This window comes from Montipora foliosa, chromosome 5 (assembly GCF_036669935.1).
Source record: "Montipora foliosa isolate CH-2021 chromosome 5, ASM3666993v2, whole genome shotgun sequence".
Lineage (NCBI taxonomy): Eukaryota > Metazoa > Cnidaria > Anthozoa > Scleractinia > Acroporidae > Montipora > Montipora foliosa.
The window spans coordinates 8995025-9005024 of record NC_090873.1 but is presented as its reverse complement, the minus strand read 5'-3'; the positions used below and the strand labels follow the sequence as shown (position 1 = coordinate 9005024).

General features: G+C 39.1%; 1 long non-coding RNA gene across 1 annotated transcript; it reads right to left on the bottom strand.

Moving 5' to 3' along the window:
- Window positions 1-814: 814 nt before the first annotated feature.
- LOC138003569 (uncharacterized) lies at window positions 815-6454 on the bottom strand. Its single transcript, XR_011123613.1, has 3 exons — window positions 6321-6454; window positions 5155-5375; window positions 815-1231 (listed from the first exon to the last, which is right to left on the bottom strand). It is a non-coding gene; the product is annotated as an uncharacterized lncRNA (long non-coding RNA).
- Between the last annotated feature and the right edge of the window lie 3546 nt (window positions 6455-10000).

Below are 10000 nucleotides of genomic sequence, written 5' to 3'. Positions count from 1 at the left end.
AATAGCAGACTCAAACGTCGCCTATTGGAATGATTCCACAGCTTTTATCATCCATACAGGTATACTTTTCTACTCTAGTCATACTCAAGGCGTTTTGGTCAAGAATTACATTCACGTGATCCCAGCCGGAAAGTATAAGGCACATCTTATAACTATGAAAAAACTGTGTTTTTCAATGAGGGCTCTCCCTAGCCTCCCACGCAGACGCTCTTAGGGATTCGTCACCAAAGGACGTCTGCCGGGGGGCTATGCTTTCGCCTGACTAGCCTGCAGATGGCTTGTCAGAAGGTACTAGAGTGTGGCCCAATCGCATAGTCATGGTTTCGACTTCGTTCGATTCTGGATTATTTTGGCTTTTTTCCCTTGCACTCGTTCCGTCTCAACTGATATTATCAGTCTCGCTATGAATCGTCGCAACGAGCAATTGAAAATTTGTTTCTCTGATATCAATTCATCTCCACAGGACTAAGTTCTTCAATGGGAAAGACAGTCTGAAGGCCTTACTTAATCTACGTAAATGGCCTTGATAATTCTAACTTGGTTAAATTGTTCAGGTTCTTGCATGCACTGTCCCAGGTGTGTAACGGGTTCTGTCTAATGCAACTCAACCTCTCTTCAACACGGTATTCTGACGTGTTCATTAAAGTGAAATTTAATGAACATGAATCGTCAGTGTAGTGCTTGAATGAGACGATTCATTCTGAATTAGCTGTTCCTGGAAAGTTGATGCTTTTCCTAGGAACTGGAATAAAAGGCACAAGTTGATCAGGGATTTAGAGAACCCCAAAAGTCAGTAAAACCGCAAGTGCAGGTCTACAATTGAAAGTGTTTATTCATTCATTACTCGTTAACTAGCCTAATAATTCATCTTTACCATGTTGTCAAAAAGAACAACTTCGTTACCTTCTGATGAATTTACAACCAATCTATGAAGTTATAAGAAGGCGTGTCGAGAGATCTGTGATCTTTTGCTAATCTTAAGATACACTGATCGATAACGACAATTATGGTTATCATGTGGTTACAAATGAAGGATACTCCTTTTAACGTTAAAGCTACTTTTTTTACAAAGAACAAATCACTATTATGAGCAAGGTGATTGGGTGATTTATCGTGGAAACCACTGAACTATCTCATTCATTCTTCTTTGCTCAGCTTTGCCCTGCGCTGTCGCATCCAAGCCGCGCTTATCACCACAAGCAAAAAACGGATGGATGGTTCGTGCTTCTCTCTGAAAGTTCAGAGAAGATAAATGTTAAAACTTGTGTTTTCCTGATCAACTTTGTCAACATGACATTACTGCTTCCATACAAATTTCGAACTGTCGGCACTTCGGCCAGCTTTGCGTTCCTATACAGTAATGTGGAAGAGGGAAGTCAAGCCCCTTGAGAATGAATTCCTTTTTATGCAAAAACTGTGCGACTGTTTTCTTTTGTTTGAGACACAAAGAAACATGGCCCTTGTGCAGCGACAAACGACAAGAGATCAGAAATAGTGTCAGGGAAAGCGCTCTAGCTGCTAATCTTCAGTCTGAGCCTTTTTCTGTCGCAGGCTTTACCAGTTGTGAGCTGTGTACACCCCTGACCAAAATATCGCAGAAACTACTGACATGTTTGTCTTTCAAAATGTAAAGGACAGAGCTGAAAAACGACTTCGCAAGTCACTGATCCGCGGCAATAAACGCAGGCTCAAGGGCGCGCTCATTCAAAAAGACTATTTGTTCGCCGGAAGATGACAGGCGTTGATTAAATTTAAAAAAATAATGCCGCTTTTTGAAAGATAAGAACTTTGTTACAAACTTTGACGAGTTTGGATGTTTCTCCAAAAATTGAGTTGGGAAGAAATTGTGTAAATAAAATTTTCGTTCGTTAAATGCACCTTTCGTGTGACTATACGGTGAATCGAAGTAACCAGCGCTGCAATGTTTACTTTCAAGTGAAGCTCACTTGATTTCATATCCGCAGTTCATATATGATTCATTTCATATATTATTTAATCGTTAATATTTACGTTTTTGACAGTGCTGACTTTTTGTCGCAAGTTTCTCATACATTTTTGCAAGTTGTTGGTTTGCTGGGAGGACCAGAAATTCCCAGTAAGGCTGTTTTGGCGATGTTCAGCCGGTGGAATTGGCGAGAGCTTCGAACTTATCGATGAAGATTAGTTCGCCAATTGCAAGTGGTTGCGATACAGGACAATGCCTGTTTGTCCGTGTTGCTTAAGACACACTCAAAAACCTTATGACATTTCAGATACTCTCTATAATATTCTGAACAACAAAGGAAAACAACTTGTGTGGTAACCGCGCACCGGTGGCTCAGTTGATTGAGCACCGGGCTGTCACGCGGGAGGTCGTGAGTTCAACTCCGGCCGGACCAACACTCAGGGTCTTTAAATAACTGAGGAGAAAGTGCTGCCTTCTGCAAATGGTTAGACTCTCTAGTCTTCTCGGATAAGGACGATAAGCCGGAGGTCCGGTCTCACAACACTTCAATGTTCATAATCCTGTGGGACGTAAAAGAACCCGCACACTTGTCGTAAAGAGTAGGGCATGTAGTTCCCGGTGTTGTGGTCTGGTCTTTCTGGTCTGGATAGGGTAGGGTGGAGCACCTGGCATAGGACCTCGAGTCCTGTTCGTGCTCCTTCCCTCTGGGCAGGTTAACGTTTGCCCAGTAGAAAGAGACAAACCAGATGTCTCGTAAAACATAGACCGGGTGGTGAGTGGTGACACGCTTACAAAAGATATTCATATGTTTTGCGAGCAAGCTGAACGTGATAATGGAGTATGCAAAGACGCAAGAAGGCAAATTGAGCTCTAGTTTTTCCTCAAATTAATTTGCCCCTTGATTTGCTTGCCTTTTAATCAAATTTAACAATAGGCCATTTTACAGTTTTTTGTTCAGCGACCTAGCCTATGAACGGCTGCGAGGCTGCCGGTGACCTTGCATTGATACAGACCTCACTGCTTTTATCATGTAAATTGTGTTGTTGTAATTCTGATTAGTCCATATTAACATTACAAAAGCACGGAGGTTTGTATCAAAACAGGGTCACCGGCAGCCTCGCTTCCATTCTTAGGCCAGGTAACTTAGGTACAACTGTAAAATGGTCTATTGGCAAGAAACTACAAAAATTTTAAAAGGCTCTGTTCAGACAACAGTCCATATTGCAAAACCGATCATGACACATTTCACACATGCATGCTTCTTGATGAGTTTGAACAAAAACTTTAAAAGCATAGACAACTATAGATATGAAACACCCCTGAAAGGGGCATTCCATAAAATTAATATTTTTAGCTGTATAGCATGAAGAAGTTCACTCTACCACTATCTGCCGACTGGCCTAGGTGGTATTATCCTAAAAAGATGATTGTGTAAGTGGATGGAATCCAGTCATCAGTATAATACCAGAGCAAGGGCTATTCCGTGTGGGTCTCAAAGCTTAAGAAGATCTTTTTGAATTATGAATATTTCTTCGATAAACTGTTGTTGAATGTGTTTGGAAGTGTTCTGGCATGTAAACCAAAACCATTTTAGTCTTCACTATGTGTATCTGAAGCATCATTGGGTTGGCAACTCATCAGATCAAAAGTGAACTGTGATCTTTTTGCTTGAATATGTCCCCATTTTGTTTTATCAGTAAAACATTTAAAGAAGTGGTATCCTAAAGTTCTGTGCTGGTCCAAAACATTTATAACTGAAAAAAAGTTTAGGACTGGCATTCAGTTCTAAGAAGAAACACTGAAAACGTGATGAGATAAACATACTATAAAACCACACATACAACCAATGACCCTCAACTGTTTTCCTAAACTCATGTTCTTAGATTTGGGTCTTTCATAATTTTGCCTTAGACGTTGGGTTGAACATAGATTTGAAATAAACGGCCAGTCAAGGGAGAAAGCAAAGTACCATCTTCCAAGTTTTGACTTAGATGTTGACACCAAGTGTGTTGAATTATTACAGTAATAATAATAATAATAATAATAATAATAATAATAATAATAATAATAATAATAATAATAATAATAATGATGATGATGATGATGATGATGATAATAATAATAATAATAATAAATTATCATTATTTAGACTAGATTGTGGAACCTAGACTACAATTAAGTCGCTCAGGTGCCACTTTCTGGCCATTTTCAAGCAGTATTTTTCAGGCAATAATCCTAGGATTAACAGGAAGCAGGGCCTGGAAATTGCACTTTCATTTAGCAAACTGTTCTTTTCCTCATACATGTTGTTCCGGACCATTAATTAAAGGGCCAGCAGCCTCCTGAACATGGGTGTATCAGTTGATTGCACAGGGTATTTTGGTGGGCAAGTGTTAATGATTCTCTAACACAACAATACACCAAATGTCAAGCCCCACTACGGCAATAAGCAATGTTATTGATCACACTATTGTGCAACTAGAACTTCTGAGTGTAATCCGATAGGCCAGTCTTGCGATCAATTTACCTTATCATTGAAGAAATCTCTGAGACAGGGACAAACAATTACCATGTACTCCAGTACTTGTGTTTATTCCAACTTGACAAGTTGACAAGGTGTTTTCTTTTGGACAGCTGGCTAATTATGGGGGCAGTCTGGAGGTTAAGTGGCTATTGCAGAGTGACAGCACTCCAAATGAACTGCTGCCTTGGCTCAAGGAAGAGGTTGACAACTTTCAAGTATCCTCTTAGAAAAAAAGGACTAATATGTTACGTTTAACTAACTCATTATCAATATGATTAATTGTCAAGGTGATTTCAGAAAACCCTGCCCAAATTATCTTGTTGATGAAAACTGAAGCGATTGCATGGGCAATACCCTAGTGTGCAAACTTGACCAAACGTTGTGAACTATTCATGCTTCAAAAACAAATATGAAATCACCACGAACTCAGTTCCAAAATTCACGCCGTCAAGAGTTATAAAGTGACACGGCACACATTTGCGTTAATTTGCACGAAATGCGCGCCTTATCTGGGGCATGCGCAGTCGTTTTTCAGCTCTGTTAATGTAAAGGAGAAAATGGTGATTCATTATAGTATCCCTGTGGCTCCAACACTTCTGTTCTCCCAAACCTCAAGAAGTCAAGTCAAGCCCCATCCAGCAAAAGCAACACAACCAATTTGCAAGGTACTTTTGAGATGTCAAACCTTTTTTTTAAGCTGTATTCTTTTCACGAAACCTCCTCCGAAACCTCCAAAACCTCCATGTTGGCTTTCAGTCTCCACAACCAAAGCGGCGAGTACAAAGACAGCAACAAGAATGACAAGAGCTATTTTGTTCATCTTAAGCTTGTGTAATCTCAATAGTATGTTACTGAGTGGTGGCAAAAGTCTGTTGTTGTCTCTGTCTATAAGGTCTTCCTGTTTTCCTGAATGGACAAATAAACATCATTAAATATTATTTGATCTTGGTCACTAAGCAAAATCTCCCACTTTTCCCTTTCGCTTGATTGTCTTTTTCAAAACAACTGCCACCTCGTCATGATCACTGTTTTGGGAGAGCAAAGCTGGTCATTGATTTCATTTATCATAATGAAACGAAACCCACATGCCTGCACCCACTGGATGCCATTTTATACGAAAAACCAACTTCGGAAACTATAACTTAAACGTAATACGTACCAAGGTCTGTGTATCTAAGTTGAAAAACTCGTGTTTCGATTTGATAACCTTTGAAAGCTGCGAAATCGATAGAAAGTAGGATTCAGAGGTCGTTTGGTTAAAATAGAAAAGTTATGTATCACTTCATTCAACCATGCCGTTATGTGTTTTTAAATTTAACGTTTGCATTTCAAAATGCAAAGTACGCTTGCCAATTTGACTATGCAAAATAGCCATGTTTCTATCTATTTTGCCATATAGGGATTCTTTCACATCGAGTTTTCGTTTGTTTGGCCTTTTCTAATGGTCTAACTTCCCGTTGGGTAAATAAGATATGTAGTTGTGTGAAAAATTGGGAAACTGAGGTCACATTTATAGGGAAGTTATAGACTGAAGCTTAAATTCCGCTGCAAAACCATACATTTACTGTAGTTTCGTCTGTGTTTGCCCCACACATCATAAATGCTGGCGAAAACCGCGAGAAGTTCTATTAATCCATTAGATCTGGATACCGCTAACAAGGAGACTGAAGTTAAAATGGGAAATCAGTTAAACGTTATGACCTTAACTTGGGAACTGGAGAAGTTGTGTTGTACAATCTTTAAAAATTTTGTTCGCATCTGTCAGCAAAACTCGAAGTTACTTTTCCGGTGTAATTGCTAGAGACTGTTGCATAGTTGTTCAATTAGATCTCGACAATACTTGAAACTTACCTGCGTGTTATGCTCTGGGGTTCGCAATTGCCACTGATCGAGGGACTGCAAACAGTACTTCTTATTGAAAGTCACTGAATACTGTGCATGACTGGATTTTAGCAACGTGTTAATTTATTCTACGTTTACGCCGAATGGAAGTTATGCCCATATAAACAATGGCTTAGCAATTGTAGTCACAATTGCTCAGTGTCATGGTTATCATTCTCAACCTTGATATTCTGTCTAAAAATAATATTGATACAGTCTGGCCTCATAGGGCCTTCCTTATAGCGAACTACCTTTTTTCGGCTTTTGTCCGATTCTATTTGTCAGTGTATTTGTCATTGTTCGCAAACGACTCGGGAAGAAACAAAAGCGAAACTGTAACTCGACCGTGATAATAAGATTTGTATATCTAAGTTACAAAACAAATGGTCACGCAATCCTTGAAAGCACAAGCGTAGACCTAGGTGGTGCCGTCAAAGTTATCTGGCTCTAAAGGATACAATGGTATTGTTAATTTTTTTGTCTAAAAATAATATTTATACTAGCTGCACGAAATCCGTGCTTAATGGTCATGTGGTCTTTTAAGGACATGCATAGTTCTAAACGGTGCTGATTTAGTAAATTTAAGGTGTATTTGGTGTTTTTTCTCACGTTCGTGGTATCATCTGCATCCAGCCTTTAAACTTTTAGCCAAAGGAACTTAGAGATCGTGTTAAAGGAATTAATGAAGAGGAGGTGTTCTTTTTTTTGGTAAAGATTATTGCGGGCGACCAAAAGGAGCCCGCAATCATAATCTTGTCATTGCTATTACGCATGCTTGCCATGTGTATACGGAGCTTCTACTAGCCGATTTTGCACATTCATGCGTTTTTCCACGGAAAAATAAACGGAATTCATAAAATGCGTTTTCGTAAGCTTTGCTTGTAATGTGATCGCGAGCCTTCGAACACTTCGATCACTGTGAAGCATACCACTGAAATGTGAGTTAATTGCCACTTTAGACTTCAAGCTATGAGGGAAGGATGGTCGCGTTTGATTCAAGCTTGGGAGCAAGCGTTGAGTATAGCTTTCTTTAGTGTCTTCTATACCTCTAGAGTGTCAGCCTATTGCTGGTTTTCACTGTCACACCATCATCAAAACCATTCAACAAATAAAGGCAAGAATCAAAGAAATAAAAGAAGATGAATATATTCAAACAGTCTCGCAAAGCTTCAGATCTGTGCGATGTTTCATGCGGGAGATATTCGAAGAAATATTTTACTCAAATCGTTGTATGTTTGTGTCCCTCTGAGGGACACAAATATGGCGGCCGGAACCTAACAAAAACATATGTTATCGAGTTTTGCTATAAAAAGCCAGTAGTCGTCTTCTGAGGGCTCATAAACATCTATATGAGTACTTATTCTCATACAAGGACTGTTCAGATTGCAAAATCTCAGCGGATAAGTTACTTTTTTAACCTACGTGATAGCATTCTCGACCGCAATTTTAATATCGTGTCACGTAAAAGCTTAGAAAATCAACCTTGCTTTATCACAAGACGAAAGATCCTATCAAATTGAAAATTTGTGAAAAGATAGGCCTTCAGCTGTTCTAATAACTAACTAAAAACTATAATCTCAAAAGGATTGATAATTCCTTATTTTTTAGTTTTCGATGACGTCACGTGAAAACCAAGAGTACTTAAGAATGATTGTTACAATACTGACACTACAGAATTCTAGAGACTGTTGTATATACGAACCGTGCCGAGCCAAACAAGCCACCAAAATAACAGACCCCACATCTGCATGACTAGTTCTTTTATCCATTACCGACTTTGCTGAGTAAGGGGTTGTTTGTCTTATGCAACTCAACCTCTCTTTAACAGAATATTGTGACACTGAAACCCAGTGATTCGGGTTTTCTCAATTAATGTGAAATAGTAAGGAACAAGAATAGACGTTTTCACGGTTTCTGACGTCATCTTGGTTCGGAGGCAAGCGCGGCTTAAAGATCCAGCTTCAGCCGACAGGTTTTTCGACCGTTTGGTTTTGTTATGAATTTGGCATTGCTTATCGTAGCGATCTGATTGGATGAATTTCAGCTTTGGCAGGATTTTAATATATGAAAATTGCTCCGCGGCACGCAATGCATGTCGGTTGAAAGTGGGCCTTTAAATTAAGGTGAATGTATGGGATCTTGGCCGAATTCAAACCTCTATAACTCCGCTGCAAAAAGGCATAATTTCAAAATTTGTGAAAGTATATTTAGTCGTTTTATTAATATCATTCACTCAAAGGAAAATTAGATCTTTGCAGAAGGCACAACGTCTGAAAATTGGATATTAGAAATCTCATGTTGCTTCAAATTTCGCGGGAATTTACTGCCGTTATAGCTTGATTTGATCGTCATACTTCACGAAAATAATCTCAGTAGAAGTGCTTTTTGAGAGATATTCTCGCTATTGACAATCGTCAGACATTAAAGGGTTTGTAATGGTTCATGTTTCGGAAACCAAGGGGACGTGCCATAGTGTTCGTATTATCCAGGTGTATTAAGCAGGCTCTCAGAAACAAGTGCGACAGACTCTCGTTTTATCGATATAAAGAGTAAATCAAGTGAAGCTATGATCCTCGCAGTCATGAACGGAATTTTTTCAATTGCGTAAAGAAGCCTGAAAAATTCAGGACTTCAATGGGTTTTGAACACTTCTACCGGGGTTTGATCCCTCATAGCTTCACTTTATTTCATATCCGCAGTTCATATATGATCCATTTCATATATCATTTCATCATTCATTCATTCATTCATTCATCACGGGAACATTGGAACCCAAAAATGACCAGCTCCCAAAGCCAGTGGTTTCATAGCTCAGTTGGTTAGAGCGTCGCACCGGTATCGCGAGGTCACGGGTTCAAACCCCGTTGAAGTCCTGAATTTTTCAGGCTTCTTTACGCAATTGCAAAAATTGCGTTCATAACTACGAGGATCATAGCTTCACTTGATTTCATATCCGCAGTTCATATATGATCCATTTCATATATCATTTCATCTTTCATAAAGAGTAAAGCAGACATTTTTTCCAGAAAACGTTTTTATATTCTTATCTGAATTAACGTAACTGTAACAAGTTTATCTTAAAGAAACCTCACGATCATTTATCATATTCTCAGACTAAAATTATGTATTGTTCTTGAAGCACGGCAATGGGATCCTTTGAATTAGTCCGTGACTTTACTTTGTACTGACCCCTTTAGTTTTCATCTAACCCAGGTGGACTGAATATTAGAAAGAACCTTTGAAAGGTCATTTCCGTTTCTGTTAGGTTTCACTGGAAAGATATTCAGCCACGTCCTCCAGCATTGTAACAGCCTTCTTTCAGTGATTTAACTTTCTGCTCGGCCTTCGACACAGAATTAACCTCAATAATATCCGCATCACTGTCGTCGTCTTGCATCGCGTCGTTGGCTATTTACCATCTCATATCCAACGCGCGCTCATGGAATCATTGTTAATTAATAGCCAAGTACAGACATGTGTAGCCATGTATACCCAATTACATCGAATTATACCCATGTTCAGACATGTATATCCATGTATATTGTCAACTATGTATATTGCAGGAATTGCTGACAAAATGTCGATGCGAAAAGAAATGATGATTCATCTTCAGCTTGTGTAATCTCAATAGTATGTTACTGTGTGGTGGC